The 26,117-nt window shown below is 42.1% G+C and overlaps 1 pseudogene; it reads right to left on the minus strand.

Annotated features, from left to right (window-relative positions):
• Window positions 1–1,151: 1,151 nt before the first annotated feature.
• LOC148136336 (putative G protein-coupled receptor 139) lies at window positions 1,152–2,523 on the minus strand (annotated as a pseudogene).
• Window positions 2,524–26,117: the final 23,594 nt, after the last annotated feature.

Below are 26,117 nucleotides of genomic sequence, written 5' to 3' on the forward strand. Positions count from 1 at the left end.
TAGAGTACTGCATACAGTTCTGTCCTCCCGTTTTTAGGAAGGATTTATTAAGCTAGAGAGTGCTGAGAAGAGGTTTACTAGGATGTTACCGGGAACTGAGTTTGTATTATAACTGGAGACTGGATATGCAGGAACTTTTCCACTGAAACATGGGAGGTTCAGAGCTGACATTGAAGACGTTTATAAAATCATGATGCGTATGGATGAGGTGAATTACAAATTCATTTTCCCTAGCTTGGAGGAGATCAAGACAAGGATATAAATTTTCAAGGTGGAAGGAGAAAGATTCTAAAAAGACATGAGGTCATTTATTTTAATTTACACAAAGAAAGGTTCGCTTGTTGAATGAACATCCAGAAGAAGCAGTGGATGCGGGTTTAGAACATACAACATAGAAAAGTACAGCACAGAACAGCATTATACCTGTGCACACTGTGGGCTGATTGACAGTGGTTATTTGCTACATCTGTTAAAATATTTTTTTTCTTATCATGCAATAACCAGGTCGGCAAGAACGGACGTTCCTTTGTTTGATTTGTGCCGGTTGAAAGTTGCTGAGGGTGGCGTTTCAGTGTGTAGTCATGTCGGAAAATCAAGTGTCTTTCTTGCAAAATTTGCATACAAATCGCCAGTCTCTCATTTTGAGGCGGAAATATCTTTGATTTCCTTTTCCAGACAATTTCAACCTGACGCATCTGATCACGGTGGAAAGTGAGGACTGCAGATGCTGGAGATCAGATGCTGAAAAATGTGTTGCAGGACTCCTGAAGAAAGGCTGATGCCCGAACCGTCGATTCTCCTGCTCCTTGAATGCTGGCTGAACTGTTGCGCTTTTCCACCAACACATTTTTCAGTATCTGATCCCGGTATCAGTAATAGATTCATATATTTGTGTAAAATATCACAGCTCAAGTCTTTTTTGTTAAACATTGATACCCGAGTTTGAAGATATCATCCTTGAAAGGACATGCAATTTGTACAATTCAACCAAACATCGTACTAAACAAAAATGATTGCACATGTCGAATTTAGGGGTTCGATAATCCATGAAATAACTGCGTGAATCATTTTGTTTTTGACTACCGGGAGATGAAGAGAACTCCATTTTGGGAAACAAGATGAAATTAAGTCTCAGCTACAAAAAGATTCCCCTAAAATACATTTCCCTTGTCCACAGTTTTAAAAATATATTTGAGAGTTTGTCTCAATAGCGATTTCACCACATTCTTCAGCTCCTCTCTGAATTTGTTCTGGGTTGCTGCATAAATACATGGGTTCAGGAAACAGCTCAACAACTTGAGAATATTTCCTGTTTCAGTTGCGATATATTTAGGGTCGTTAAATTCACCTCGGTAATAATTAGGGTTTGACAGTCTGGTAATGACCAAAGTAGCGGAACGTGTCAACCAAAGCAATATGAAACTGACAGATACTGAGAACAATAAAACGATCGACTTCCTCCGGTTCTCCATCTCTGTATTGCTTTGATTCTCCTTTCTGTGTCCATGGAGTTTAATCCGAGTTCTATTCGCCATTAGAATACGGTGGATGGTTAAACAATTAAATGAGACAATTAAGATAAATGGAAGCCAAGCAACCCAGGTGCTGTAAACCCAGACAAACGCTATCCCTGGAGATGAAGCAAAGAAAGTTACGCTTGACTGGCAGCCCCATTGGATTTTATTAAGGATTTGCTCTGACACATATGCAAACTAAAGTGGAATATTTTTTAACAAGGTCAGGACCGAAATGGTTATTAATACCGCCGTTGCTGTTCTTTCTGTACAATATAGTGTTTTAAACTTCTGGCAGCAGATCACCACAAATCTGTCAAATGTGAAGGAAACGGTGAACCAAACAGTTAAATCGAGACTGGTGGCACCTATGTATATAATGAACTTGCAAACAGGTGTGTAGGAGAAGAAGGAAAAAGGAAAATGATAATGCAAAATGCGATATGCGATGACATCATGGATAATGACCAATAAATCCGATGTTGCCATGGCTACCAGATAAGCAGAAATGCATTTAGAAAGACCACAGTTTCCTCGAACGATAATTATAACAGTCATCGTGTTCGCTGAAAAAGAGACAGAGCATTTCGGTAATATTGCAATGCATGTTTGAAATAGAGGAGAAGATACTTTTTAAGAGGATGTGAATATTTTCTGAGTGATCTACAAAACAGGAAATGTACCCATATTTAATGTGGTCCCATCTATCTGTATGGTATTGTCAGACTGTCGAAAGAGCAACAAAAGCCTTTGCAGGCGACACTTTTGTGAGGGTTGTTATTACATCAGCTATGCTTCCAGATAAAGGGAAAAAGTAGAGGTGTTCAAACACTGTTTTTGACAATGATATGTGAACACTGACAATGGGAAATGTATGATATGCAACATTAACACGGATAAATTAAAATCAACTGGAAAGAAACAAGTTCAATGTCTTACCTGGAAGACAAACAGCTGCAAGAAGTGGATAATAAATCTCCTTCAATAATAAAATCGGTGGTTTCTCCATTTCTGAAAATGAATGACTTCTGTCGGAATAGAAGTTCTATGGCTGCAGTATGACCAACATTAGGCAGATGTAATCTGTATTTATACATGCATCACATCTCCAGAGAGTTAATTATGTCAACTCATCACTTACATTAGTTGCAATCATGTAGAATGTTTTATTTCCATAATACACTAAATAAAATAAGATCTGATCCTGGCATTCTAGACTTCACTTTCATTCTCTTCTCTGCGTTCGACCCCAAATGTCATGTATTTTAACTTATTTATGCATTTAAACAATTGTCCTTTGTAAAAAATAACCGTGCCTTTTGAATTGTTTTTTTTTGTGTCATTAATCCCATTATGGTCTGTGGTCTGGTCTTCCCAACTGCCAACAGTTGACTCCACACGTGTATTGTAGCTCATCACATTCGAGCAATTGTCCAGTTTCTGAAATTGTATACTCACTTGAGAATAATGGATAAGGGACCATGACTAGATTAACAACTTTGGAGAATTTTGTTTCCACGTCCTACCTAATTTTACATGAAAGTTATCGGACTGAATTCCATCCTCCCAGCCAGTAAAACGTACTTGACAAGTCGGAAACTTACTCGAATTCGTCTGAATGCCTGGGAATGAACACACAGCACAAAATGTTTTTCAGTGTTCCTTCCAGAAAGCATTAAATATCTTCAAGCGAGCTGTTAATGATAAAGAATAGAGGGTGGAATTAAGGATCAAAGCCATCACTAGAGAAGTGGTATGAATATAAAGCACTGAGTGTGTGTCGATGCTGTCAGTTTATAAAGGTCATTTCGTCCTTGTTCCTGGAGAGGTCCTAAAGGCAGAGGTGTCTTAGCGTCTCGTTCAATAATGGAATGGCAGTGCCCAGTTCGCCGAGTTCAAGTTTATTCCTCGAGATTGTTTAGCTGTCCTGCTGGAGTGCTGGCGAGTTGCAAGCTTCAGTAAAGGGTTTTTCTAACTTTCTATTGAAGTCTCTCTCTTTGGATGTTGTTCCCTCCGGCCTGTATGAATCTGTGTTTGTATTTATCTTTTTTGCCATTAATCAGCTATTACTGTATTGGAACAATTAAGTATTCATTGTTACTGCATCGGATCGGCGGAGTTTTTCCACTGTTAGGTTAATTAACATTCTGCTTTCCTTTGGATGTGCTTCCAGTGTAGTGTTTAAATGATTTTTGTTTTGCTTAAAGCTGAGTGACTTGACGAGTTGTATCAGAACGGGAACACCCACTTCACATCTTCCTTTATATTTAGAAAAGCTTAGGGGCCAGGCCACCTTTTTAAAATATTTGCAGGGCGTCTGGCCAAGTCCATAACAGGAAGTGCGTTCTAGCTGTCATTGATCCTATAATTCCACTTCGGGTTCAGTGTTGTCGGATACAAAGACGAGTGGTAGGTGTCAGTGACTTTTGGGCTGGTTGTTGAATTCGGTTGATTGAAACAGTGTTTTGTGCAGTAATGGCTTTCCGTCACTGACAGATTTCTGGGGGGCGGGGATATGGGGGTTTTACAAAAGGCGAACAAGGTAAAGCTATTGGAAATGAAATTGTGTTGCTGGAAACGCGCAGCAAGTCAGGCAGCATCAGAGGAGCAGGAGAATCGACGTTTTGGGCATGAGCCCTTCTTCAGGAATGAGGAAAGTGTGTCCAGCAGGCTAAGCTAAAAGGTAGGGAGGAGGGACTTGGGGGAGGGGCGTTGGGAATGCGAAAGGCGGAAGGAGATTAAGGTGAGTGTCATAGGCTGGAATGGGGGTGGGGGCGGAGATGTCAGGAGAAGATTGCAGGTTAGGAAGGTGGTGCTGAGTTCAAAGGTTGGGACTGAGAGAAGGTGGGGGAGGGGAAATGAGGAAAGTGGAGAAATCTGAGTTCATCCCTTGTGATTGGAGTGTTCCTAGGGAGAAGGTGAGGTGCTCTTCCTCCAACCGTCCTGTTGCTATGGTCTGGCGATGGAGGAGTCTAAGGATCTGCATGTCCTTGGTGGAGTGGTTGAAGTGTTGAGCCACAGAGTGGTTGGTTTGGTTGGTGCAAGTGTCCCAGAGGTGTTCTTTGAAATGTTCCGCATGTAGGCGGCCTGTCTCCCCAAAATAGAGGAGGCCACATCGCGTGCAGCGGATGCAGTAACTGATGTGTGTGGAGATGCAGGTGAATGTGTGTTGGATGTGGAAGGATCCCTTTGGGCCTTGGAGGGAAGTAAGGGGTGAGGTGTGGGTGCAAGTTTTGCATTTCTTGAGGTTGCAGGGGAAGGTGCCGGGAATGGAGGTTGTCTTGGTGGAGGGTGTGGACCTGACGAGGGAGTGACGGAGGGCGTGGTCTTTTAGGAATGCTGATAGGGGAGGGGAGGGAAATATATCCCTGGTGGTGGGGTCCGTTTGGAGCTGGTGGAAATGACGACGGATGATATAATGTATATGGAGGTTGGTGGGGTGGTATGTGAGGACCAGTGGGGTTCTGCCCTGGTGGCGATTGGAGGGGCGGGGCTCAAAGGTGGAGGAGCGGGAAGTGGAGGAGATGCGGTGGAGAGCATCGTCGACAGTGTCTCGGGGGAAATTGTGGTCTTTGAAGAAAGAGGCCATCCGGGTTGTTCGGTATTGGATCTGGTCCCCCTTGGAGCAGATGCGGCGGAGATGAAGGAATTGGGAATGTGGGATGTCGTTTTTACAGGGGGCAGGGTGGGAGGGGGTGTTGTCTAGGTAGCTGTGGTATTTGGTCGGTTTATTGTAAGTGTCCTTGTTGATTCGGTCACCCGAGATAGAAATGGAGAGGTCGAGGAAGGGGAGGGAGGAGTCTGAGACGGTCCAGGTAAATTTGAGGTCGGGGTGGAAGGTGTTGGTAAAGTGGATGAACTGTTCAACCTCCTCGTGGGAGCACGAGGCAGCGCCGATACAGTCATCGATGTAGCGGAGGAAAAGGTGGCGGGTGGTGCCAGTGTACCTGAGGAAGATGGACTGTTCAGACTGTGTTGCTGGAAAAATAAAACAGCATATCAGGCAGCATCAGAGGAAATTCATTGGATTTGGCGGCTGGAATTGCCAGATAGTTGGAGTCGTGTTTACCTTCGTCTGAGAAAAGGGGAAGTAATTACAGAAATCGCTCAACATTTACATTTTCAGCAAACACCATCAGAAATTTTGGAATTGACTAGAATTCATTGGATATGAAGCAGTTCGAACGTAAAAAATAACTGAAACAGTTTTAATTACGGTACATGCAGAATAAAGATTAAAAAGGAAATAATCACTCTCACAGTGAAGGAAGAAAAGGAGAGGAATGCCCTCACGGAAAAAAAAGAGGGAAATAGAGAGAGGAAAAGGAGAAAGAGATCGACTTTGATCTTCACAACTTGGCACTTAGAAAGGAAAGTCAACCTGAAAGTGTAGAGGGGAAGGTGGAGGAAGCGGGAATCTGTTTAAATTTATCCATGTACTGCATAGATTTGATGAGGAGGATGTAGATGCCTTGTTAATTTCTTTTCAGCAACTGGCTAAACAGATGAAGTGGTGAGTCACCTTTGGTCTGAATGATCCAAACAAAGTTGGTAGATATAGCAAGTGACATATTTGCATCACAATCAGAAGAGGGATTATGGGTGTATGAGAGGGTGAGAAAGCCTTACTGAAGTGTATATGAGCATGTGCCTACAGCCTGCAGACAATGTTACAGGAATATAAGGATGGGTCATGGTCAGCCATACATTGAGTTTGAAAAGATCAAACAAATTAATTTTGTTTCCTGGATAAAGGCGTTTAAAATAGATCCAACCTATATCACTGTCACAGACAATAATTTATGAGGAAATTAAAAGATAATTTCTTGAAGTCATGCAGACTGGCGTGGAAGATCAGAGAGTTAAAACAGCAAGATTAGCAGCTGAATCCGACATCAACTTCAATTCATGAGGCATAGGAATTAAGCTCAAGAGAAATCCTCAGGTGACAAGGGCAAACTAGACCTCAATTAAGAAAATAAAGATAGATTACCACAGTTTACAATGGGAATCCAGAAAGGGAAAAGAGAGGTTAAAAGGCTGGGTGTGTTCACTGCAATAAAGTAGGCCATCTGAATGCACGGTGTTGGTGGTTTAGAAAAAGCACTGGGAAGTCCAATGTAGGAAAACAGGATGAATCAGTGAATTTCGTTGGAGTGGTAAAAGAAAGCATTATTGGCTGGGAAAAAATGCTGTAACAGAATGTCCAACCTTACTGGATGTTTGTGGAGAAGGAAGTGCCAGTTCTTCATAAACCATTTGCTTGCAAAGGTAAAGATTCTAGCAGGATTATGGTAAGGTCCTAGGGAGTTTTGCTGAACAAAGACACATTGGAGTGCAGGTTCATAGCTCCTTGAAAGGGGAGTCGCTGGTAGATAGATTAGTGAAGAAGGCGTTTGGTATGCTTACCTTTATGTGTCAAAACATTGATTATAGGACTTGGGAGGAAATGTTTAGGATGTACAGGACATTGGTTAGGCCACTTTTGAAATATTGCGTTCTGGTCTCCTTCCTATCGGGAAAATGTTGTGAAACTTTAAAGGGTTCAGAAAATATTTACAAGGATGTTGCCAGGATTGGAGGATTCAAGCTCTTAGGGAGAGGTTGAATAGGTTGGGACTGATTTCCCTGGAGTGTCAAAGGCTGAGAGGTGACCTTATCGAGGTTTATAAAATCATGTGGGGCTTGGATAGGGTGAATGGACAGGGTGAAAATGGGTACTGCTGATGCATGAGATTAGAATCAAGATTAGAGCGGTGCTGGAAAAGCACAGCGGTTCAGGCAGCATCCAAAGAGCAAGAAAATCGACATTCCAGGCAAAAGCGCTTCATCAGGAATAAGCTCTTATTCCTGATGAAGGGCTTTTGCCCCAAACGTCGATTTCCCTGCTACTCGGATGCTGCCTGAACTGCTGTGCTTTTCCAGCCCCGCTCTAAACAGAGAAGGCCCGTTCCATGGGGTGGAGGAGTCCATAAATAAAGGGCTTAAGTTTAGGGTGAGAGGGGAAAGATATAAAAGAGACCTAAGGTGCGACGTTTTCACACAGAGGGTGGTGCGTGTGTGTAGTGGACTGCTACAGGAAGTGGTGGATACTAATACATAGAACATAGAACATAGAAAAGTACAGCACACAACAGGACCCTTGGCCCATGATGTTGCGCCGTGGATTAATCCTAATGTAAAATAAAATAATCCAACGTATGCACCCCTCAACTCACTGCTATCCATATGCATGCCCAGCAGTCACTTAAATGTCCCTAATGACTCTGCTTCCACCACCTCTAACGTAAAATGCCTTCATCAGGCGAGCCCTCTAAGTCTTTCTACTAATATCTTAAAACTATGACCCATCGTGCCAATCCATCCTGCCCTGGGGAAATGTCTCTGGCTATTGACTCTATACATGCCTCTCATTATTTTGTACACCTCGATCACGTCTTCTCTCTTTCTCCTTCTCTCCAGAGAGAAAAGTCTGAGCTTATTCAATCTCTCTTTATAAGGCAAGCACTCCAGTCCAGTCAGCATCCTGGTAAACCTTCCTTGCACTCTCTCCAAAGCCTCCACATCTTTCCTATTGTAGGGCGCCAGAACTGGACACAATATTGCAAGTGTGGTCTCACCAGGAACATGTAGAGCTGTAGCAAACCTCGCGACTCTTAAACTCGATGACCCATTAATGAAAACCAAATGCTTTCTTAACAACCCTGCACACTTGGGTGGCAACTTTGAGGGATATATGTAGTTGATCACCCAGATCCTCTGTTCCTACACACTGTCAAGAATCCTGTCTTTAATCCTATATTCACCATTCAAATTCGACCTTCCAAAATGCATGACGTCGCATTTATCCAGGTTGAACTCCACCTGCCATTTCTCAGCCCAGCTCTGCATCCTGTCTGTGTCACGCTGCAGCCTGCAATAGCCTCTGTGTCATCAGCAAATTTACTAACTCACCCCTCAACCTCCTCATCCACGTCATTGATAAAAACTGCAACAGACAGAGTCCCACGATCAGAGCCCTACGGAACACCACTCAACACTGACCTCCAGGCAGGCCACTTTCCAACTGAACTAGTCTCTGGTTTTGACAGCAAGACAATTCTGAATACAGATAGCCAAATCTCCCTTTACCCCATACCTCCTGACTTAATGAATGAACCTACCTGGAGAACCTATTAAATAGTAGAAAGTGAGCACTGCAGATGCTGGAGATCAGAGCTGAAAATGTGTTGCTGGAAAAGCGCAACAGGTCAGGCAGCATCCAAGGAGCAGGAGAATCGACGTTTCGGGCCTGAGGCCTTCTTCAGGAATGAGGACGGTGTGCCAAGCCGGCAAAAATAAAAGGTAGGGAGGAGGGATTTGGGGGAGAGGCGTTGGAAATGTGATAGGCGGAAGGAGGTTAAGGTGAGTGTGATAAGGTGAGGGTGATAGGCCGGAGTGGGGTGGGGGCGGAGAGGTCAGGAAGAAGATTGCAGTTTAGGAAGGTGGTGCTGAGTGGAAGGTGTTAGTAAAGGTTTTACTCTCCCGTGGAGAGTGAGAAATCAAACATCTTGGCCATTGTAATTGCAAAATTTAAAATTCATCTTGATAGGTATATAAATAGGAAGGGTTTAGAGGGATATGGGTCGCGCGATGACAGGTGTGAATAGATTGGGTTGGAATATCTGGTCGGCATGGACATGTTGAACCAAAGGTTCGGTTTCTGTGCTGTACATTGCAATGATTTTAAGGCCGTATAGACCAGGAGCAGTAGGTAAAGAAGTTACATGAAGCAGGTCACATCAGTCTTTGATGTTGATGAATGAAGAGATATGTAATGTAGAAAGACTATTGCCGGGAAATGTGTGTGTCCATGGAATTCATGGTATGACGAGAAGTGATCCATTATGAAGAGTGAGATTGGAGTGTCAAGAGAAAAGTGGAGAAGTGTTGCCATGAATAATGGAGAAAATCAGCTTCAGGAATGCAATTTGCGCTTTATACCGATATAGCTGGCCCACAGGTAGGGATGCTGCCTGCTGTAGTCGAAAAGCCAGTGGAGAATCAGGCAACTGAGCTCTTAAAGGAAGTGTTAGCGTTTGATTTTTTTCTTGACTGTGTGATAACAAGATCACAAAGTTACCTGTTGAGAAAAGAGGAGAATTCCATAAATAAAGAGAAGAATGTTAATGTAGAGATTTCAGAAGTCATGTTTGATTGGATGTTTGAGCCAAATCATGAACAGATGGAGGTAAAAGTGGATTTTTTATCTTTTATATATTTATCTGTGCTACAACAGAAAGATAGAAAAGTGAAGCAATTATATCAAAAAACGTACGCAGAGGAAGAATCGGCATGTATTCCCAAATGTTTCTCGTTTAAAATGATGTCTTGATGAGGAAATGGAGACCATCATATATTCAAGTGGGTTATAAAAATGCGGTGTTGCAGGTAGCACATGAATGACCAGTCGGAGAAAATCTCAGGTTAAAATGCGAAAGCATTTTTTACTGCATAAGGATGTGGTTAAATTTTGCTGGAAATGTCATACGTGTCAGGTAATTGGCAAGCCTCAGGCAATACTGAAGCCAGCATTCTAAATACCCATTCCTGCATTTGAGGAACCTTTTCTCAGGTCTTAACTGTTTGCACAGGACCCCTACCTGAAAAGAAATTGATAATATCAGCACACATGCAGGCAGGGTGCTGCTGAACACTGAACACTTGTGATTTAAATATCAGAACCGTTTCATGAGGCGTCCAAGAAAGCATCTTGAATTTTTTTGTCAGAAAAGGAAATGACAGAACAAGTAAGACCATTCAGCATGTCCCATTGGAATGAAAGGAGATTGTTCAGTCACTCTGATCTGTTGTCAATTAGACGAGATCATTAATCCACACAAGCTTGAGAAACAGGGAAGTGCTGATATCACTGAACTCTATTTGTACTGCAACACAGAGACAAAAAGAAACTGTTAAACTCCTTAACAGTGACAAAATAGATCTTGACAGCAACCACTTTACACTTGATCCTGTCACAAAGGAATGGAAGAATGTTAAGCAGTTCCTGAAACCTGTTCCATTGAAACAGGAGAACACCAGTCTGCTCCATCTGTTTGTCACTAAAAAAATATTGAGGAAAACATTATACCTGTCACAGAAGGACAGTAGGTCTGTGTTCAGTCTGCCTGCACTATCTGCTTTGGTGAAATAGGCAATGGCACGTTTACAAATTAACAGTTCATCTACTCAGAGAATATTTAGTCTCTACTTGCTTTATCATTGTCTTAAAAAATGAACCGGCAATTGTGCAATTTTCCAGCTAGTGCAGCGTTTATTGGTCATCTGTAATTGTGCTGGTAAAAAAGACATGAATTGCTGCCGTCCTTGTGCTGTGTGGACTCACACTGTTATTCCAGAATTTTAACCCAGCGAAGGAACGTTGAGAAATTTCCAATCGAGTGCGGAGTGGCTCGGAGAGGACATTGCAGAAGGAGGTGTTCCCATGTCCCTGCTACACTGTGCTTGTTAGTGATGGTGGGAAAAGAAGGTGATTTCTCATGAACATAGTGATTATCTGAAGTGCATCTTGGAGATAGCGTCTGAGTAATTTAAGTAGACGTCAGTGGTGCCAATAAATGGAGATAATATATGTTGGAGGTGGGCTAGCCCAAGTCAGACGTAAAGCATTTTTTATGCCTATAGTTTCATGGACAGCATTAAGCATTTCATTCCAGACACACGTTGATTTCAAATTCCACCATTTGCAGTGGTGAAATTAAAGACCAGGCCAACAGGGGATTTTCTGGATCTGTGCATTAGTCATCTTGTCATCGATTTCACAATGCCAGCATCACCAGAGTATTCAACCATGTGGTGTAACACTTTGGTGGAATCTCCCCATTAATCTTCTAACATTATTCTTCAATCAACATGACTCAAAACGTTCTAAGTCACTTATGGGAGAGGTGAAATTTCAACTTAATGTTCCAGAGATGTTATGACTACTCCACAATTAGAACGAATGCAATTAACTGGTTTAAACGGGCAGTGATACACCTCAGGGAAGGTGGGATTTGAAGACAGGTTTTCCAGCTTTAAACTAGGGGTACTATTGCTATGTCATAAGGTTTTCCACAGTGAACTATTCAGCTGAACTAAATGTCCATGTGTTCCACACAACCTGCCCTGAATATTCAAATTGTTTAACATCAACTCCAACCATCCTGCCCACTATCCTTTATCGTGGTCGCTGAAATATTTAAGTCACGTGGTAACCATTCAGACTTTGAACGACCATGTCCAGAGGAATATCATCAGGTTCGAACTTGCTCTGATCTTTCCCAATGTTGGCGACCCTGCAGCATCTGTCACATTTCCCAGGCTCTGCCTTATTAACCTCTTCTCCCCTTCCTCTATTGCGTGATCAGGAGGTGACTTGGTATTGATTTGGTTTAATTTCATTTGATTCATTACAGGGTCACATCTTCACCTCCAGAGAAGTAAATTTCCATTTTATGCAGATCTTCAGGACAGCAGTTATTCGGCCATCGTACGATGCGATAATGAGCGGGGGAAGAATGTTGTAATTGATTAACTGGGTGTGAAGGAAACGGAAGTCAGCATTTACCAGCAGAGAAACAGAACAAGATTTCGTTACTGAACGAAGATCAGTGCAGATGTGAATATTCAGACAATAAACCAAATGATTTTCAAATCGTAACAGTAAATGTTCTTCTAACTCCACAATTCTAAGAACTTGCAGGATCTGGAATCCTTTTCACTGACTGATTACAGACTAAAACATATAGAGAACTTCCTCTTAATACTCAGTCCCCTAGTTTTGTCAATTAGTTGCAACCTGCCTTGATCAACCCTGTCCACACACCCTGTCCAGTCATTGATCACATAATCATTTGAGGAGTCTTCATTCCAGAGACAGTAGTGGTCCTCCGATCAGTTGATCCCCTTCCTTCTGCCAAGACAGCATTTCCCATTCGGTGACAATAATTTGTTCAGCCCAGACACAAGTAATCTGACAATGGCTACAAGTGTCAGGTTGTAAAGGGAAAGGGAGCAAGTACTCATTCTCCACCGGAGTTGGCACACTTCCAACCTCTTGCCATTCACCAGTGTGCCCATTTTGAGACCAGGTGCTGTTACTTGAGTTGGGAGGCCCTTTCTCTGGAGGTCATTTAAGAGTGAGAAAAAAATAAACTAAAATACATTTTTACTGGCATTAACTGCACGAGGATGTCTTTGAAGAACATTTTAAATATGTCTTAATTGCTTGAATAGAACATCTACCTAAAACAAACAATTGGAATCAGTATTTGTTAGCAATAATGGATGTGCTCACTACATTTCCAGAGATCATTCCATTGTGCAGTATCACAGCTGAAAGTATTGTCGAGGAGTCACGCACATCTTTCACTGGATAATGACTACCCACAGAGATACAATTAGATCAAGGGTGAAAGTTTAGATCAAAGTTATTCAAGGAAGTTTTGGATACCTAAGGAATACAACAATTCAAACCTTCTGCGTACTGTCCAGAATCACAGGGAGCGCTAGAAAGGTGGCATCCGATGTGAAAAACCCTGTCAAAGGCATGTAGTCAAGATTCCCCAGATGATAAGGATAACGGAATTCCATTTGCAATTTTTACCATCACAAATGCACCAAATAAATCGACCAAATGCACTCCATTTGGATTAGGTTTTCGGCAGGAAGTGAGAGAACCACTAAAAATGATGAAGCAAAAATTACTAAGTTCGAATTCAGAGACTACATATTTGGACGATGCGTCAGCTTTTAGGGAATTATCAAACAGCGTGGGGGAGCTGGCTAAACAACATTTAAACTTATCATAGTATGTAATGAAACAAAAAGCAGACACGAAATCAAAACTTTTCAATTTGGGGTTCAGGTGAATAAGGTATTAGTGTAACTTCCAGTGATATGTGAATCTTTAAAATCAAGTTTTAGTGGACCTTATCAAGTTGAAAAAAAGGTGAGTGAGGTAAACTATTTGAAAGGACTTGAGGCAGAAATAAATCTCATAGAGTGTACCATATGAATATGCATAAAAGATGTTTTTATAAGGAAAGAAACCAAAATGAAACTAAGCTATCGTTTGCAATACTGAAGAACCAAATTCAGAGGATCCGGATCTGGACATTCCTCAAATGAAGTTGGACAATGAAGACGTTGTCAAAAATTGGGATAAATTATCGAATTAACTTCCAGAGGAAAATCCAAATTACCTGAAAGAGTTATTACTATCACATGGGGAGATACGCAGACATAATCAGGGAAGTACTAACGTAGTTATGCATGATGCAGATATTGGACATTCTTTTCCGTTTAAACAACATCCTTATAGGCATAATCTTCCTAAGTGGGAAGGGGTGCAAGAGGAGATTGAACGCATGCTCGAAGATGACATAATCCAAGTGAGCTACACTGACTGGAGCTCACCCATACTAATTGCACCAAAACCAGATGTTAGCCAAGGGAAATGTGTGGAATATCGCAAAAAACACAGTTACAAAGATTGATGCCTATCTGATTCCACATTGGGAAGACTGTGTTGAAACAATGAGACAAGCAAATTAAAGTTCTATTTTTTGACTTTCTCAGAGGATACTTTTTCAGAAAGAGGATACTTTTTCAGCTTTTGTACTGCCGAAGGGACTGTATCAGTTTAAAGCCATGCTGTATGCTACAAAAATGCGCCATTCACATTTCAATGGCTACCAAATAAGGTTATTTATAGATGCCAAATTGTGTCATTTATATTGATGACCGAGTGAATTTAAATCATACGAGGGAGGAACATTTGCACCTTTATTCAAATTTGTTTGATCGTCTTCGGGAAGCAGGCTTGATGATACGTTTGGGTAAAGGTGAACTTGCCAAAGCCCAAGTCACCTTCCTGGGCCATGTTATTGGACGGAGACCTTGATAGAAAGAGCAATACTATTATCACTGGGATTGAGTGGTTTCCTATCGGAAATTCTTACCAAATATCAGCAGTATGGCTTCTACACTCACTGAATTACAGAGGAAAAGCAAAACAAAAATCAGTGGATGACAAACTGTCAGAAGGCATTTTCTGCTAACAACTGCCTCAGTGTTAACCATGCCTAATTCTGCCAAGTCATTCAATGTGGCTATCGATGCATGTGATGTAGGTGTCAGTGTGATGCTCTATCAGGAAGATGCTAAGAAGATTTGAAGACCAATCGGGTATTTCTCCAGGAACCTGGACATTTACCAAGAGAAATATTTGACATTTGAGAAGGAGTATTTGAGGTTGCTGTTAACGTTACAACATGTCAATGTTTATATTACCGGTAATGTGTCTGAGACAATCAAATAGACTGATCGTAACTGACTGAAGTGTGTGGAGAATCTTACGGGCACAAATTCCAGATTGTTTCGATGGAGATTGCCGTTACAAGCGTTCAATTTAAAACGTGTGCATGTGGCAGGACGAGAAACGTGATTGCTGACACATTGTCGAAATTTGAATGAGAAACGGAGGCATTCGGTTCTCATTCAAGTGGCAAAGCAGTAAAGCAGACTGACACAGATTGTAATCGTGCATGTTTGCATATTATAGTCAAAGTAATGTATTTGGGGTTTGCAGTGTACTAACAGTGTAAGATTACGTGGTTTTAAAATTAAGTCATCTTTGGAGATTGGTGTTGCTTTTTTAAATGGTGGGGTGGGTGGGAGGAAGTTGCTGCTGCTCCATTATCAAGGTTATGTAGTCTCCTTGGTTTGTTTTTTCAGGGGTTGAAATGATAGACGTTCTGGTATTTCTTGAAATATCTGCTTGAAAAAGCTTTTAAGAGTTTTTATAAAACAACTGTACAACGAAAGGCATGTGATTCGTTCGGTCAGATCAGGGTTTTGGTTTTAGCAACCCGCTGTGTTTGCAGCTGCTAGTCAAGTTTCAGCTGGGAACCCAGAGAAGCTACTGGGGTACCAAAGGAGTGGTTCCGTGCTAATCCTCCCTCTCTCTGACTTCTCCCCTGGCAGAACATGTGTTTAATATTACCTGTTTTTGAAAAGGAGATGTTTGTTTGCAGGTATTTGGAAGAGCATCGTAAGGTTGTGATAGATTTGGTGGGATTTTCAGACAGATTGTTATTCTGAGTTCGGTTCTCTTTTGCTTGTGTTTCATTCAAGTAATCTATAAGTAAATTCTGTTTAGTTTATAACTGAGTTGTTGGGCCAGCTGCATCACTCCTGGAATATCCACCTTATACCTGCTTCAAAGAACTGGTCAAGTTAAGGTCTGGGCTACGTTCTTGAAACGTTATTGGTTGGATAATGGTGGCTGCCCTGGTCCATAACAACGTGAATATAATTCTGCCTCTTAAGTAACAAGAATAGCAGCTCTATCACTTTTTAGAATATATACTTTTATTAAAAAGAAGATTTTTTTTCTTTTGAATATTATGATGAATCCAAAAGCAAATAAATCAAATCAATATATAAAACAAAACCGCTAACAACATATATAAATAATAACTAATAACTAAGCTTCAAACAGGAAAATCTTATCAATAATAATAATGATAACAATTGTAACACACCTTAGCAAAACAAAGCAACAGCCCGCTATCATCGAGAGCACAGGCTTATACGTATTAATATGGTCATAGTTCATTCCCTCTGGATACCAAACACATTAGTTAGAATTACCATGGCTACATCAAAGTTCGTATTACTATGGAGAACAAATCTGTACCCAGGTAGTCCAAAAAAGGCCGCCACATCTTATAGAAATTCTCAGTTTTATGGTGCACCATATTCGGCAGACATTCCAAGAGATTGTGCTCCATGACTAGCTTACGCCAGCCTGCCAGCCCCAGGGGATTTTCCGACACCAAACCAAACAGAATGTTGTTTTTTCCACAAAAAGTGAGGACACTGAAAAGCCTTTGATGTATGCATCTAATAAAAGTGAATTAACAAAGCCAAGAAAAATTGAAACGGGTCCATTCCCATCTACTTCCCAAGGCCTTGTCTATGTCACCTACCACAGCACTCCAGAATGCCCGCAATCTGTGGTAGGACCAGAGGCAATGAGTGAGCTCCCCCACGCTCTCTTTACATTTAGAGATGCTCCTGCTTTAAATTTAGTGAGGCGGTCTGGGGCCAGATGGACACTGTGGAGAATCTTCGGTTACCAAGCGTGGGTCTGTGGTAAATCGCGATCCATCTTGCAGATAGCCTCCCATAATTCAGAAGAGATCTCAATGTACAACTCTCTCTCCCATACCTTACAGAGCCATTCGGTCTGTCTGAGGGACCCTCTCTCAATGGATGATAAGTGTTGCTAACATATAATATGGCCTCAGCACTCAAGACCCTCTTCTCCATGTCGGGCCTATAATGATCAACTTGAAGTGTGGTCTCTTTTCGTATGGAGTTTCTAATTGGAAAGAAATGAAAGAGGTTCCGACTGGACAATTCATATTTCCGAGCAAATTGCTCAGAAGACATGCGGCACGGTGGCACAGTGGTTTGCACTGCTGCCTCACAGCGCCAGAGACCCGGGTTCAATTCCCGCCTCAGGTGACTGACTGTGTGGAGTTTGCACATTCTCCCCGTGTCTGCGTGGGTTTCCTCCGGGTGCGCCGGTTTCCTCCCACAGTCCAAAGATGTGTAGGTCAGGTGAATTGGCCATGCTAAATTGCCCGTAGTGTTAGGTAAGGGGTAAATGTAAGGGTATGGGTGGGTTGCGCTTCGGCGGGTCGGTGTGGACTTGTTGGGCCGGAGGGCCTGTTTCCATACTGTAATATAATCCAATCAAAAAGACATCAGTGTGTCTCCTTCAAATAAACCACCCAGGCAAGTCAGCCCCTAGCTGTCCATAATTTAAACCCAGAGATCATCATCCCGGACTGAAAGCCTGTCATACCAACTAAGGCTGTCAGAAATGATGTTTTGGCAATATTACTTTCACTCTGGCACATTGCCCTCCACGCATTAACAGTATTGATGAGTGTTCAACAATGGTATTATTCCTTAACTGTTCTCATTTTGTCTAAGAACAGCAGGCTAATGAGGGTCACCTTGCCTGAGATACTTCGCTGTCCAAACAAAGTGAGTGAGGGTCCCCACGGGCCCAATCATCCATGTAAGACAGCAACGAACGTATCTAATAGTTCTTGATATCTGGAAGGCCCACTCCTCCCAGTCTGTAAGATAACTGCAATTTAGTTCAATTTAATTTTGGGGTTGCTTGAGATATCAGATAAAATAATGGAACCAGCCATTCAATCTTCAAAATATTTGCTTCGTAACAAGCAGATGAAGCATTCTTTTAGGATACAACAGCTGAGGCAGAATGCTCATTTTAGTGAGGGTTATCTGACTATACAAGAGTTTGGAACGCCTCCCATCTACAAAGGTCCAACTTGATTCTGTTGAATAAATCGGCAAAGCTGCCATTAAATAGCCGAACATAAATGAGAGTAATAAATATGCCTCATTAGAAAAAGCTCTCATGTGACCAACTAAAAGGGAACCGAGATCCAGCCTCAGGATCAGGCAGTCTCGTGAGACCACCTGTGGGCACCGTCTCTGACATCGCAAAATTGATCTTATAACCCAAGAAGCCACCAAATAAATTGATGCATTGTATCAGGTGCGGCACTGAGACTGTCATGCACATATAGTGTGATTTTATGTGACTTCGTCCCCACTTCTGGAACATTTATATTAGTATCGCTCTGCCAGCGGTTCAACCACCAATGTGAAAAGCAAAGGTGGCAAGGCACAGCTCTGTCGACTGCCCCTACAAATATTAAATTTGCTAGATCGTCCACCATTGGGGAGGACTGTGGCAAGAGGGTCACTATACAAAATGTTCACCCTCCTGGTGAAGGTCTCTCACAGGCGAAAACAATTCAAAATATGAAACAAATATGGCCACTGGGCCCATTTGACCCACTTCAGCCTATCAGCCGAATTGATCAGGATCCTTTTGTAATCATGGCTAACCTTCTTCACTATCAACTGTATCACCAATTTTGGTGTAATCCACTAACCTACTGTGGGGTTCCTTTCATTAACTGATTGAAGCACTTTATATGTACTCATTCGTAAATCCCTACTATAACAGGGTGTTATTCATTCATTCATTCATTCATTCATTCATAAAACTGCGGTTCTGTAGTATATTTAACTATCACAAAATAGACCAAATTAAAATAAACCATTGCTGCAGTTGAGGTTCAGCAGAAACCCACAGAGCAGGAATGGATGAAAGGGGACAATTAATTGAATCAAGGAAACTTAATTCGATCAGGATCAAAGTTTCCAATGGCAATACTGATAAAAAAGGGAACTGAAGAGAGCAGGTAATCTGACCATTCAACATAGTAAAAGCCCTTGAGTGCACTGCAAGAGGCAACTGTAGTGCTTACAATTTGGAGATGCCGGTGTTGACTGGGGAGTACAAAGTTAAAAATCACACAGCACCAGGGTATAGTCCAACAGGTTTAATTGGAAGCACACTAGCTTTTGGAGCGGCGCTCCTTCATCGGGTGATAGTGGTGGGCTCAATCCTAACACAGAAATTAAAGCAAAAATTTACAGTATGATGTAACTGAAATTATACATTGAAAAATTGATTGTCTGTTAAGCCTTTCATCTGTTAGAATACAGTGATAGTTTCACTTCTTTCAAGTGTAAATCACAAAACATTTTATTCAAAAAGTTGCATTCTCGGGTTAGCTGTTAAGAAGGTGATAGCTAGACAATATGTTGAAGGTATTGGCCCCATGTGTTCTCTGTCTATGCCATGATGTTTACATTGATTCTAACCTAAAAAAGTGAGATAATGGAGTTTTACATAAATTCATGCAGTTTTTGAGCTCAGCGTTCTATATGAATGCATACAGTTTTTTTTTTAGCAAAGTACATTATAACTCTGCAAGTACAAATTCACCCCACAAAATATATGTGTGCATGTGGGTCTTTGTCAATCTGTGTGTGTGTCTGTCTGGGTTGGAGGTTGTGGGTGTGAGGAAGTGTATGTGTGTGTGTAGTGAGTGTAGTCTCTTAAGTCTGTGAGGGGGTGCATGTGAGAGTGTGGAAGTGTGTGTGTCTGTAAGGGTGAGTGTGGGGGTCTGTGTGCGCATCTGTGTGAATGTGTGTCCGTGTCTATGTGTGTATAGGAGTGCCTGTGTGCGTGTGAGAGAGAGTGTGCGTGCGTAGGAGTATCTGGTTGATGTGTATAGTGCAATGGTGGTCACTTGTAATGTGACATGAACCCAAGGTCCTGGTTGAGGACCTCCCTATGGGTACCAAACATAGTTATCAGCCTCTGTTCGGCCACTTTTCTCTGCAGCCTGTCCCGAAGTCCGCCTTGGAGGATGGTCACCCGAAGATCCGAGGCTGAATGTCCTGGACTACTGAAGTGTTCCCCAACTGGGAGGGAACCCTCCTGTCTGTTGTTTGCTGTGCGGTACCCATTCATCCGTTGTCGTAGGCTTTGCTCGGTTTCCCAAATGAACAATGCCTCCGGGAATCCTTGCCTGCAACATATAAGTTAGACAACGTTGGCTGAGTCACATGGTTACCTGCCATGTACAAGGTGGGAGGTGTCCCCACACGTAATAGTGGTATCTATGTGCACACTCTGTCAGAGTGTGTGTCTCAGAGTAAGAGCATAGATACCACTATTACGTGTGGGGACACCTCCCACCTTGTACATGGCAGGTACTCATGTGACTCTGCCAACGTTGTCTATCCAAAACATTGCAGGCAAGGATGTCCGGAGGCATGGTACATTGGGAAAACCGAGCAAAGGCTAGGACAACGGATGAATGGGCAACGCACAACAATCAACAGACAGGAGGGTTCCCTCCCAGTTGTGGAACACGTCAGTGGTCCAGGACATTCAGCCTCGGACCTTCGGGTGACCATCCTCCAAGGCGGACTTCGGGACAGGCAGCAGAGAAAAGTGGCCGAGTAGAGGCTGATAACTAAGTTCTATACCCATAGGGAGGGCCTCAACCAGGACCTTGGGTTCATGTCACATTACAAGTGACCACCATTGCACTATACACATCAACCAGATACTCCTACACACACTCTCTCTCTGTCACACGCAGACAGGCACTCCTATACACATATACACACGGACACACATACACACAGTTGCGCACACAGACACCCACACACACCCTTACAGACACACAAACTCCCACACTCCCTCACAGACTTAAGAGACATTGCACTCACTACACACGCACATACACTTCCTCACACCCACAACCCCCAACCCAGACAGACACACATACACAGACAGACAAAGACCCACATGCACACATATATTTTGGAGGGTGAATTTGTACTTGCAGGGTTATATTGTACTTTGCTAAAAAAAAACTGTATGCATTCATATAGAACGCTGAGCTCAAAAATTGCATGAATTTATGTAAAACTCAGTTATCTCACTTGTTAGATTAGAATCAATGTAAAAATCATGGCATAGACAGAGAACACAGGGGGCCAACACCTTCAACATATTGTCTAGCTATCACCTTCTTAACAGCTAACCCGGAATGCAACTTTTTGAATAAAATGTTTTGTGATTTACACTTGAAAGAAGTGAAACTATCACTGTATTCTTACAGATGAAAGGCTTAACAGACAATCATTTTTTCAATGTATAATTTCAGTTACATCATACTGTAAATTTTTGCAATAAATTCTGTGTGAGGATTGAGCCCACCACTATCACCTGATGAAGGAGCGTCGCTCCAAAAGCTAGTGTGCTTCCAATTGAACCTGTTGGACTATACCCTGGTGCTGTGTGATTTTTAACTTTGTAGTGTTTATGTTTAGTCTAAACCACTTAATTAAACAGACAATTCTGAAGTATCTGTCTGAATGGGACAGGTTCAAGTACTTTTCAATGAATTGATACCTGTATCCTGAAAATGCTGATCATATTAATGAGCTATCTGTAAGAAGAAAGTCACTTCAGCTCAATGTTGTAGCTTCAGCTCAGAAACCTGTTCTCTGAATAAAGATGACTGAAGGTCATTTTACCATCGCTGAGTCTCCAGTTCACAGTCTAAACAAGAACCTCAACATTACTAAGCATGCCTCCTAAATTCTCATGCAAATCATTATGTAAATGGTAGACAAAAGTGGACCTAGTATCAATCGCTGTGAAACCCCAATTGTCACAGGCGTCTAGTCTGAAAAGCAGCGCTCCACCACCACCTTCTCCTACCGTCAATCCAATTTTGTGTCCAAATGGCAAGCTCTCCCTGAATCCCATGAGATCTGACTTTCCTAATCAGTTTACCATGTGAAACATTGTCAAAGGCTTTACTGAAGTCCATGCAGACTCTGCCCACAAGCATGTTTGTGAGACATCATCTCTCACGCCCAAAGCCATGCTGACTATCCCGAAAACGTGCTTGTGTCTCCAAATGCATATAAGTGGTATTTCTCGGAATCCCTTTCAACAACTTACCCACCACTGATGTCAGACTCACAGGTCGATTAGTTTCCATTCTTCTCCTTAAATAAGTGCACAACATTAAACTTCCTCCAGTCCTCCAGCACCTCACCCTTGTGTGTACATGATGATGCAAATATCCCAGCAAGGGGCCGTGCAATCCCTTAACTTTCCACAACATCATGGGATACGCTTGATCAGGTCCCAAAGATCTATTGATCTTTTATTTTTTTAAGACCTCCAGCTTTCCTCTCTGTAATGTACATTATTTTCAAGGCATCAATATTTATTTGCCAGAAATCCCCAGCCTCCAGTTTTTCGCCACAATAAAAATACTGATGCAAAATATTCTTTATCTCTCCCTTATCCTCATGTTGACGACTTTGTTGACATTTAAACAGCCCTATTCTGTCTTTAGTTACTCTTTTGATCTTAATGCACTTGCAGAATCTCTTTGGATTATCCTTCACCTTGGCAGATAAGGTTTTTGCCCTCATGATAAAAGGAAGAAGTACCTTCTACCCAAGAAAAGGGAGGCAGTCAGAAAACAAAAGTTCATCAAATACGTTGTGTAAAAGTTAAAGTTGGAAAATCAGCATGATGTACAAATTGATGTGTTGACATGTTTGTAGTGATGAGAATAAGTTGGTTGCAGAATATTGCTTGTGTTATTGTTTTACGAGGAGAATATAAATCATGGACATTTGCAAAATATCCTAAACACAAGAGAAGGTAAAAATAATTGGCAAAACATGACTATTTAATCTTAGTAAACTGTGAGGAACATTTGTAAAATATATGTCATCATTTCAAAGTTTGGGAGAAGATTTGTAGCTCGGGTGTTCATTGTTGTGGTTCTGTTCGCCGAGCTGGGAATTTTTGTTGCAAACGTTTCGTCCCCTGTCTAGGTGACATCCTCAGTGCTTGGGAGCCTCTGGTGAAGCGCTTCTGTGATGTTTCCTCCGGCATTTATAATGGCCTGTCTCTGCCGATTCCAGTTGTCAGTTCCAGCTGTCCGCTGTAGTGGCCGGAATATTGGGTCCAGGTCGATGTGTTTGTTGATGTGTACAAAATCCCATGCAAGGACTGCACAAAACACTACATAGGACAAACAGCAAGACAGCTAATGATCTGTATCCATGAACACCAACGAGCCACGAAACGACACGACCAGCTATCCTTAGTAACCACACATGCAGATGACAAGCAACATGAATTCGACTGGGACAACACTACCATTATAGGGCAAGACAAATAGACAACAGCCAGGGAATTCCTGGAGTCATGGCACTCATCCACAGACTCTATCAACAAACACATCGACCTGGACCCAATATACCAGCCACTACAGCAGACAGCTGGAACTGACAACCGGAAGCGGCAGAGACTATAAATGCCGGAGGAAACATCACAGAGGCGCTTCACAGGGGGCTCCCAAACACTGAGGATGTCACCAAGACAGGGGACGAAACATTTGCAACACAAATTCCCAGCTCGGCAAACAGAACCTCAACCTATATCATCATTATTAATCAAATGGTTTCAAAGGAAGAGAATGAATTTTTATTACATGTTGGGAATTATGGAAAAAGATTGTCCTCTGGTCTCATTCCTTAAAAGTGGTCCCAGTATTGTTCATGAATTTCAAAAACCATCTGCTACTTTAAAGCTCCAATTCCCCTGTAATGACTTTATATTCCAAACACAGGTGCACACTGGATAACAAGGAGCAATCCCAGGAATCTGTGCTGTCGCAGTGTTCTTTCCTGGAGTGGAAAATCTCCTGTAAAACTGTCAGTGATAGACACATGATTTTTCCATAATCCCTCCACATATGAGGATCCACCAGGACTGGGCCTTGAAATTTAACAATGCCTGCACTTGCTGTAAATGTCCACCTGTTTCATGGGCAATAAAGTGGGCAACAACCCTCCTCAAAACCAGGACAACATGTATATTTCAACTTTGTAATAGCATAGAATAAGATTTCCTTGTTGCATAACTTCGAGGGGGACAGATTTTCGAACAATAATTAGTCCACTGGATTAAAACCCCTAAATATTTATTACATTTTCAGACAAGTAATTTCTCCTCATCTCAGTTCTAGATGATTGGTGCCTTATCCTGATGTAAACGCTCTGGGTTTTAAATTCCATAACCAGAAATAATGCTGCATCTAACCTACTAAACCTCTTTGGAATTTTATATGTTTCAATGAGATTTCCTCTCATTTTCTAAGCTGTCGAAATCAAGCCAACTTGACTCGGATGGATATCATAGGACAACCCGGTCATTTAGAATGTAGAGCATTACAGCGCACACAGGCCCTTCGGCCCTCGATGATGTGCCAACCTGTGGAACCAGTCTGAAGCCCATCTAACCTATACTTTCAGTTCTCGTCCATTTATCTATCTAATGGCCATTTAAATGGCGTTTAAAAGTTGGCGAGTCTACTACTGTTGAGGGCAGTGTGTTCCATGCCCCTACTACTTTCTTAGTAAAGAAACTACCTCTGACATCTGTTCTATATCTATCACCCCACAGTTTAAAACTATGTCCCCCTGTGCTAGCCATCGCCATTCGAGGAAAAAGGCTCTCCCTGTCCACCGTATCCAACCCTCTGATTATCTTACATGTTTCAATTAAGTCAGTTCTCAACCTTCTTCTCTCTAACGAAAACAACTCCAAGTCCCCAGCCTTTCCTCATAAGACCTTCCCTCCATACCAAGCAGCATCCTGGTAAATATCCTCTGAACCCTTTCCACATCCTTCCTATAATGCAGTGACCGGAACTGTACACAATACTCCAAGTGCGGCTGCATCAGAGGTTTGTATAGCTGCAGCATGACCTCAATGTTCCGAAACTCGATCCTCTATTAATAAAAGCTAAAACACTGTATGCCTTCTTAACAACTCTGTCAATCTGGATGGCAACTTTCAAGGATCTGTGTACATGGACACCGAAATCCTTCTGCTCATCCACATGAACAAGAATCTTACAATTAGCCCAGAGCTCTGCATTCTTGTTATTCCTTCCAACGTGAATCACCTCACATTTTTCTGCATTGAACTCCATTTGCCACCTCTGAGCCCAGCTCTGCATCTTATCAATGTTCCTCTGTAATCAGCAACATCCTTTGTCACTATCCACAACTCTACCGACCTTAGTGATATCCGCAAATGTACTAACCCATCTTTCTATGCCCTCATCCAGGTCATTTATGAAAATGACAAGATAGATCCTTGCGGTATCCCACTAGTAAATGAACTCCACAGTGAGTATTTCCCATCAACCAGCACCCTCTGCCTTCATTCAGCTAGCCAATTTCTGATCCAAACCGTGAAAGCACCCTCAATCCCATACCTCTGTATTGTCTGCAATAGCCTACCACGGGGAACCATAACAAATGCCTTACTGAAATCCATAAGCACCTCATCAACCGGTTTATCCTCATCCACCTGTTTGGTCACCTCCTCCAAGAACTCAATAAGATTTGTAACGCTCGACCAGCCTTCACAAAACCATGTTGACGATCCTAATCAACTTACTCCTTTCTGGATGATTATAAATCCTATCTGTCCCCATAACCCTTTTCCAACACTTCACCCACAACCGAAATAAGGCTCACTGGTCTATAATTCCCAGGGTTGTCTCTACTCCCCTTCTTGAACAAGGGAACATCATTTACTGTCCTCCAGCCTTCTGGCACTATTCCTGTAAACAATGACGACATAAAGATCAGAGCCAAAGTCTCAATAATCTCCTCACTGGCTTCTCAAAGGATCCTAGGATAAATCCCATCTGGCCCAGGGGACTTAACTATTTTTACACGTTCCAGAATTGCTAACACCTCCTCCTTGTGAAACACAATCCCATCTAGACTAGTAGCTTGCATCTCACAATCTCCCCAACAATAGTATCTTTGTCTCATGTGAATACTGACAAAAATTTCATTCAGTGCTTCTCCTATCTTCTGTGACTCCACATACAACTTCCCACGACTATCCGTGATTGGTACTAATCTTACTCTCGTCATTCTTTTATTCCTGATATACCTAGAGAAAGCCTTAGAGTTTTCCGTGATCCTATCCACCAACAACTCTTCATGTCACCTTCTAGC

This window comes from Chiloscyllium plagiosum, unplaced genomic scaffold (assembly GCF_037043375.1).
Source record: "Chiloscyllium plagiosum isolate Xiang-an unplaced genomic scaffold, Cpla_swu_hap1 HiC_scaffold_46, whole genome shotgun sequence".
NCBI classification, from domain to species: Eukaryota; Metazoa; Chordata; class Chondrichthyes; order Orectolobiformes; family Hemiscylliidae; genus Chiloscyllium; species Chiloscyllium plagiosum.